Source organism: Biomphalaria glabrata, chromosome 11 (genome assembly GCF_947242115.1).
Source record: "Biomphalaria glabrata chromosome 11, xgBioGlab47.1, whole genome shotgun sequence".
Taxonomy (NCBI): Eukaryota; Metazoa; Mollusca; class Gastropoda; family Planorbidae; genus Biomphalaria; species Biomphalaria glabrata.
Window position 1 is genome coordinate 29881656 of NC_074721.1, and position 8943 is coordinate 29890598.

Genomic DNA, 8943 nt, shown 5'->3' on the forward strand with positions numbered 1-8943 from the left:
AAGCACAGTAAGTCCAGCACTGACAAAGCAACAAAAATTTTAGAAAAAATATCCAACATGTGAAGTTTATATTTTGGAACTATTTTTAAAAAATTTTAGAGTTACCTTCCTTATTGTAACTTCTTCCTGTTCAGATTTACTTAGCCTTTCATTATTTCGCATTTTTAACTTTTACATTATTAATTACAATTATGTTATAGCCTTACAAACGATGAATAAACAATGGTTGCTAAGGAAAATTGTGTAAGGGGTGGGTGTCTAAAAATGCTCACATACAAATATTTACAGCAAATAAGTAGTAAATAGCTAGTGAAACATATAGAATAAATGTTCTGGTTTTAAAATATACTATTTTCAAAAAATGTGAAATTACTTAGTTTTTCTTGAAAGTTAGAGGGGTTTGCTACCTTAACTAAACTACTAGGCTAAAGCTATGAGGTGCTTCCAATATGACTGGATACTAGAATGGCATTTGGGCATTGTTTCACCAGAAGAAGCCGCTCGCGCATTTAAGAATTAGATGCACCTGTTTCTTACTTTGCTACTTAGAAGGCCAGAGAAATGTTCAGTAAATAAATATTCCATCTATTTACTTTTTGTTAAATAATGGACGTAGAACTAGAAATACTAGTCTGTATCAATGTTTCAAACCGTGACACCTAGAAGTGTTTTAGGAATGTAAATATGTATAATGTGAACTTGGGCTCATAAAACATTTCTTTATATATTTGATTTAGACTCTTAAAACATTTCTTTATTTATTTGAAACTCTGTTAACTCGTTTCATTCTGTTCAAAAATTGTACAAACATTGACATTCTTGTTTGAGTCTGAACAGAGTGAAACGTAATGATATTATTAAAAAGCTACTCTACTTGTATTGGAATGTCTTTTATTCAATGTACCGATACATTCAGATTGTTCAATTGTTTTGTCATACATTGTATTCATCTTATTGGGGAAGGGGGCCCACCAATATATTCTTTAAACCGGAGCCCACGGGTATCATGCTACGCCACTGCCTTTAGGCGCTTATCGAACATCTCTGCTCGAGTCAAAATTCTAACAGGAGCCGCCTTATTAGGTGGTCAAGCCGTAGCCATGCGGTTTCGGCCTCTGAGCCTCAATTAAAACACTGGCACCATCTATGCAAAAATTGCAGAAATAGCTCCACAAGTACCATGGACATAGTCACCTGTCAGTAGTGATATGTAGGTCATCTAGTACACTTAAAGTTTTTTTTTATTATTATTATTTTTCAATCCCCAAAAAAAAAGACACTAAAATAGACAAAGTGGGAAAAAAATGCTATATGGCCATTAAATCTGACTTAAAGAGATGTGATTCGGCTTACATTTCTTTGAGATTCGCTGGTCAAAAAAAAAGAATGTTATCGTTTTTTTGTTTGTTAGTTTTTTTGTAAACTTTTTTAACATTTTGCATTTCTTGTGTTGACGTAGCTTGTAACATACGACAAGATGGTCTCTCCCTCAGGATTAAGATTTGTGGTTTAGTTCGGAGTCACACTACTGCGCTTTCTTTCATTTTTCTTTACAATTACAGAGCATTAGTTTGTTTGATGTCACATTTGCATGTCATTTCGGTCGAGACTCCGGAAATGTCAAGAAGCATGTCCACTGTGGAAATAAAAAAAGAAATCCAATTCGTTAGCTCTGGGTGTTGCCTTCTTACAGAGCTACTGCTACTGCTGATATCCGGCGTCCAATGTTACATGACTGCACTAGCCTAGATTTATTTGCTTTTGGCTTTTATGAAGATTAATATTATAGTTCAACTGTAACTTAAATACGTAGCTATGTTTTTGATGAGAAGATTTGGTTTTATTTATTTCTAGTGGAAAGAATTTACCGGCCCTTCTCTTGATATTCTAATAAGAACAGCTGTTGGCCGGAAAATGTGGAGTGAATTGGTGACGCGAACTGTCACAGCGCCCCTACGATAAAAGTCAAGGGACAGAGAAGATAAAAGTTGAGAATAAAAAGATTCCTGTAAAAGTCCGTTGATAAATATGTTTACATTTTCGGTACCCAATAAAACAAACATTGCACATTGTTTCGTGTCGTATCAGAAAATGGTTAAAACTTTTAAAACTCCCTTTAATTTCCACTAGATCTTGGTCAAAGTGTTTTCGTAAACTGAGTTTCATTGCTTGCTGTTTTAATTGGAGAACATGGCAATTATGTTTTATTTGACTAGAACACATCTGTACAAAAATAAATTTTTTCAACTGAGCAGGATTTGGAATGCTATACATCGACAGTGCACCCATCCCGGAGTGTGCCGACGATGACAGGGAAACGGGAGGACACAGACAAAAAAATTCATAAAACTGTGGAGGAACAAAGCAAGTGGTTTATGAAATAGATGATAACACTAACTACATTTGAACATGTCCTTCAGTAATGTGAGATGTCTAATATGGGTCTGTAGAGTGTGTTCTAATTTAATGAATGATTGCGTGTTTCTGTACGCGCAGTATTATTCTTGAGTTCGTAGTAACAGACTTACAGATCAAGACTTTTACACTAAAGTAAATCAACAGGTGTATACAGAATATTAACGTGTAATTCATAAGAGGAAACAGTCTAGTCTCCGCCACTATAACAAAGATGTGGCTCTTATGAAAGCCTAGCCTCAACTGGTTTTAATCTATCTAATCTATAGTCTCGCTTTGAATTAGTGTCGTCACAATTGCGCATTCACTAGCAGTCCCCTAAAGTGCGTGCCAACAGTACAAAATAAAGAGGGGGTGAGATAATAATAATAATAATAATAAATATTATAATTATAATTATTATTATTATTTAATTTATAGAGCGCTGTTAACAAACATATTGAAGGTTCAAGGCGCTGTGATAACATTACAAACACAAACACGAGAGCTAAAATGACAAACTAATCTAAACATGTTTTATACAGATTTGTCTTGATGTTCTTCTTAAATGTAGTGTAGTATGTTGTCTGTCTGAGTGGGGAGTGAGTTCCAAACCTTTGGTCCGTGCACTGAAAAAGCTGCAGACTGTAACTTTTGAGGGAGAAACGTGGCGCCACTAGAAACGTTGAGTCAATGAAGCGCAGGGCTCTCTGGGGGACATATGGAGTGATCAGTTCACTTAGATACAAGGGCATTTCTTTAATATAGATACACTGATGATAAAGTGTGGTCACCTTGTAGTCGATAGATAGATAGACAGATAAGTAGATAGATAGATAGATAGATAGATAGATAGATAGATAGATAGATAGATAGATAGATAGATAGATAGATAGATAGATAGATAGATAGATAGATAGATAGATAGATAGATTTGGACAAACATTTGCATTGTTTTCAATGTATTAATTTTGATCACTTTACTATCATTTCTATGGTAGGTCAGGTTAGGATGCAACATCTTGAGCGTTCTAAATTTAAGTCACTGGTTAAAGCTCTGCAAGTGACCCAACTCTCCGACGTAATTGTTCTCGCTGGCAAGTCGACGTTGTCACTCGTTCCTCCTCGAGGCTCAGGCGACTCACGAAACGTCAGATCGTTTCCTAAGCTGCTAAAAGTGATCGCTCTATATGATGCACGGTAATTATAGTATGTCTCTCGTTGTGGTCTCACCAGAAGAGGAAGGAAGATGAGGAGACGGGAGGGTTGAAAATGAGTGATATCCAAATAGAAATGACAGTTTTTGATTCCCATACTTGGGCGTATCAGATTACGGGCGAGTTTGGCGGTGGGGGCTAAACATGACGATTAGTGGAATATCGGATAAGCTGGAAAAGTGAGAATCCGCCTTTGAAAGCCGAGTGATCCGCCTCTAAATAACGTGATAGGGCCGTGAAGGGATCTGGCCGGTGACAGGTGCCACGTGAGGGTCTCCCCGCGGAGACAAAAGTGTCACGGCTCCCGCTTGTCCGCCCCGTCCTCAGGTAGCCGCCTCCGTCCTCCTTGTACCCTCTTTTTTTTTTGTCCAAACAGTGGATTAGTTCTTGTTAGTAGAACTCTTTCCGAGTATGTATGTGTGTGTGACAATGTCATGTGTGTGTGTCAGTGTCATGTGTGCGTGGTGAGGGGGCGAGACGGCGAAGTCACCGAGCCTGCTATCGAGTTTGAAATAAGAGCAACCCAAAGTGACCAGGATTTGTGTTGAAGGCGGGAAGAGCAGGACAGTTACAACAAAAAAAAATTAAAACGGGAAAAAAGAAATGAAGGCGTACAAACTCAACACTTATTCATATTTGTTTTGTCTCTTTGTTTAGCACAGAATTCAACATCCTCAGGAAAATGTCTCTAAGACAAAGGCACGAGGCAGAATTGGTCAACAAAGAAACACACATTTTGAATATCTCCTTAAGAGAAGTTTCCAAGTCATGTTAAGTGACTGTTAGATTGTTTCGTTTTCAATTGTCTCATTCGAATTACAAATATTTCTTTTTAAAAACAAACAACTCTGGAGAAAGGCGCCACAGAAAGATGGGGGTCGCGCGGAGGGGGAGTGTGGACCTCGGCTTTGACACTAAGAACTTAAGATCTGAGCTCAGTGCTAAAGATAGGTATATTTTATGACCTGAGTCCTGTCTAACAGATTATCTTTCTAGCTGCTCAGTACTCTTGTCTAGTAAGTTCCTTGTAGCTTTGACTTGATGACCAGGGTTTAGTTCCTGAACATTATACTGGGATATAAAAAATAAGAATTTCGAGTTTCAAGTTCTACAATCTACAGTGTAGGCCCTACTTGGTCTGTCATTTACTTAGCAAGAGAGATACAGAAAGTATATTCGTATGTAATCCTCCCTTGTCTTAATAAAGAAGAGCGCAATCCAAAACGAGGCGGTCTCGAGTTTGAATCCATGTGAAGACTGGGATTTTTAAATTTGTACTTTTTTAGTGAAGGCAGTTAGTCGTTTGGACCACGTGACACGTTTAGTAACTGTCGGCTATGGAAACCTTACATCATCTGTTACTGCCCCAATATGACACAAGGTATAAAACAATTGTATTGGAATGTCCACACTTCTAGTGCTTTTTAGGTATTATCTCGCTATTATTTTTACACAAACAACAACAGACACACACACACACCGAGTGTAATCTTTACCGAGTGTAAAGTGATCATCCTGAAAATCATCTCCACTGGCTCTTCGCCTCGTTGTGGTGGAGCAAGCTCCACGCTCCGGCGCTCCAATGGCAGTCATCTAAATCAAGGAAACTTAGCTCTCCACCAGCCGCCCCCATATCCTGCCATGTTGGGTAATTTCCTGGCAATGTGAGACCCGCCATCCCCCCTCCCTACCTCTCATATCTTCCCCCCCCCCTTTCTTCCCCTGCCTTGTTCAACTGACCTGTATCGGGGGTGTCGGGAATCGTCGGCCAACAAATGACTGGTCTGGGTGGATGTGACTTATGAGCCGTTGAGCTGTACGGGTTGGGGAGACACGGCTGCAGCTGGGGACACAATAATTCTTTTAAAAATTATAGACATAACGATGTCAGTGTTAGACTAGATATTGAAACTATGACACAATACACCGGTGGCTTTTTCTTTTTGTGTCTTTAGTGAAGTCAATCAATGACAGGATGTAATCAAGTTGTATTCTTGGGTCATTGTAAACTAGATACCCCCCCCCCAGGTAACTATCAGAGTTGTTTCAGGCTACAAGGCAAAGAGAATAACAAAGGAGGGAAACAAAACGGGAGAGTGACAAAAAGTGCAAGGACAAGCCATGGAGACAAGAGCCCCACCAATGACCTGAATGTAATCTGCTTACAGCCTAGACAGAGACCTCCAATGACCTGAATGTAATCTGCTTACATCCTAGACAAGAGTCTCACCAATGACCTGAATGTAATCTGCTTACATCCTAGACAAGAGCCCCACCAATGACCTGAATGTAATCTGCTTACATCCTAGACAAGAGCCCCACCAATGACCTGAATGTAATCTGCTTACATCCTAGACAAGAGCCCCACCAATGACCTGAATGTAATCTGCTTACATCCTAGACAAGAGCCCCACCAATGACCTGAATGTAATCTGCTTACAGCCTAGACAAGAGCCCCATGAATGACCTGAATGTAATCTGCTTACAGCCTAGACAAGAGCCCCACGAATGACCTGAATGTAATCTGCTTACATCCTAGACAAGAGCCCCACCAATGACCTGAATGTAATCTGCTTACATCCTAGACAAGAGCCCCACGAATGACCTGAATGTAATCTGCTTACATCCTAGACAAGAGCCCCACGAATGACCTGAATGTAATCTGCTTACATCCTAGACAAGAGCCCCACGAATGACCTGAATGTAATCTGCTTACATCCTAGACAAGAGCCCCACCATTAACCTGAATGTAATCTGCTTACAGCCTAGACAAGAGCCCCACCAATGACCTGAATGTAATCTGCTTACAGCCTAGACAAGAGCCCCACCAATGACCTGAATGTAATCTGCTTACATCCTAGACAAGAGCCCCACCAATGACCTGAATGTAATCTGCTTACAGCCTAGACAAGAGCCCCACCAATGACCTGAATGTAATCTGCTTACATCCTAGACAAGAGCCCCACCAATGACCTGAATGTAATCTGCTTACAGCCTAGACAAGAGCCCCATGAATGACCTGAATGTAATCTGCTTACAGCCTAGACAAGAGCCCCACGAATGACCTGAATGTAATCTGCTTACATCCTAGACAAGAGCCCCACCAATGACCTGAATGTAATCTGCTTACATCCTAGACAAGAGCCCCACGAATGACCTGAATGTAATCTGCTTACATCCTAGACAAGAGCCCCACGAATAACCTGAATGTAATCTGCTTACATCCTAGACAAGAGCCCCACGAATAACCTGAATGTAATCTGCTTACATCCTAGACAAGAGCCCCACCAATGACCTGAATGTAATCTGCATACATCCTATCATGCTAAACAAAAACCTTCCGCTAGGATGGCGATGGGCAGGGTTTGAACCTGGGGACCATCAATATTACAGTCCAGAGCGCATACCAATTGAAAGGGGGAATCATCAAGGACTCAAGCCATGTACCTAGTAAGGCAGCTGACGTGTATATCACATATTGCCCTAATTCGCTACCTCTTTGTGTAACAACAAAAGTTGTCCAGTGATATAATGGGATTATTAAAAACACTGCATCAGTTATCTAACCCGTGCCATAGACATACTGAGAGAGAGAGAGAGAGAGAGAGAGAGGGTGACAAAGAGTGAGTGAAATTTATAGAGTTAGAGAAAGTGAAAGGGAGGGGGAAGAGAGAAGGAGAGAAAGTGTAAAAGAGAAAGAGAGAGAAGGAGAGTGAAAGAGATAGAGAGAGAGAAAGTGGAGAGAAAGAGGGAACGTGAAAGAGAGAGAGAAAGAGGGAGAGTGAAAGAGAGATAGAAAGGTGAGAGAAAGAGAGAGAGAGAGAAAGAAAGGTGGGAGAAAGAGAGAGAGAGAGAAATAAAGGTGGGAGAAAGAGAGAGAGGGAACGATAGCGAGGGAGCGAGTGGGAGAAAGATTGAGAGAGTGGATTAGAGAGAGGGGGGAACAGAGTGACAGAGAGCTAGAGAGAAGAAAATTAGGGGGAGAAAAAGAGGAAGAGTGAGAGAGAGAATATAAGAGAGAGGGAAATAGTGATAGACAATGCGAAATTAGTGAAAGAAAGTGAGGAGGAGGCGAGAAAGAGAAGGAGATAGTGGGAGAGAGTTCAATAGAGAGGCAGAGAGATATTGAGAATGAGAGAGTGAGAGAAAAGAGTGGAAGTATGATAGGTGGTATTTATTTACAAACACTAGCTTAACAAAGGAATTTACAAAATGGAATTTAACAAAAAACACAATTGTATATTTTAATCGTAGATTGTTAACATGTAACACAAAAAATCAAGAAGGTCTGGACGAAAGAAAAAGCCCACCGCCTCAAACGACTGGCATTTAAGTCTAGCCACTTTATTCGGCTTTGACTGCTAAGTGTTTTGTCTGGTCAGAAGTCAGGAGGACATAATTGTTGGTCTGGCTAAGCCAATGATGGATACCTTGTCCTGTGTCAACAAATAGGTCTAACACACGTGCCTGGTTCTATAGGGATTACAAAAAAAAACAAAAACATCTTTTGTCGGGCGACATCTAGACATAGATCTTGTTGTGGTGACAAACTCAGCAATGATAAAGATAAACACCAGATCATTGCTGATTAATGTCGTTTTCTATTATCTCCTATATTATATTTTAAAATCACTTCCTCATTCACCCATTTCTTAGTCTACCATTTGTCGTGGGCGAAAAATGACGAACATTTAATCTGTTATCACTTACCTTAGATCTAGGACAACTAAGATACATTCATGATTGAAACCTCAGCGGTTAAATTTACCAGAGACATTTTTCTTTAATTGGCGATTTCAATCTTATGTTGTTATTTTTGTTTATTTTTAAAGCCGTCTTTGAGAAAAGTACATGATTAAACTTCCATTTGTCTAGAAGCACTATTTAAACTTTGTTTTGTGCGTAAATTTGAATAGCACTCCTTAGCGAGAAACTTGCTGTTGTATAAAAAAAAATCATTTATTTTGCCGTAAGAAGCCAACATTGACTCAGTGTTTGTGTGCGTAAAAATGTATTTTAAAAAAGTGAAACGTAGGTATAATTTTAGTTGTGTGTTGAGGGTTGAGTTTAAAAAAAAAAGATACTTTAAGTCTTGGCTGAGAGAGTGTTACGAGGTCAGAGTGATAACAACAAGGGGTCCGACCAAAAGCAAGAATGGGTGGGGGAGTGGGGTGCAGCAGGACAATTTTTAATTTCCTTAGGAGCTTTTCCTTTTTTCTTTGCCAAAAAATTCATCCAATAACAGTTTAGACCTTGAGCCCTGAAGATTATTGAAGACTATTCGGGGTGCAACTTTAATTCTTTCTCTTCGTAATTATTTTTCCACAATTTA

The 8943-nt window shown here is 39.5% G+C and overlaps 1 long non-coding RNA gene across 1 annotated transcript; it reads right to left on the reverse strand.

The window, feature by feature from the left end:
• Positions 1 to 809: 809 nt before the first annotated feature.
• Positions 810 to 8383, reverse strand: LOC129929002 (uncharacterized). The gene is made up of 4 exons (XR_008780445.1): positions 8322 to 8383; positions 5352 to 5454; positions 3010 to 3104; positions 810 to 1636 (listed from the first exon to the last, which is right to left on the reverse strand). It is a non-coding gene; the product is annotated as an uncharacterized LOC129929002 (long non-coding RNA).
• Between the last annotated feature and the right edge of the window lie 560 nt (positions 8384 to 8943).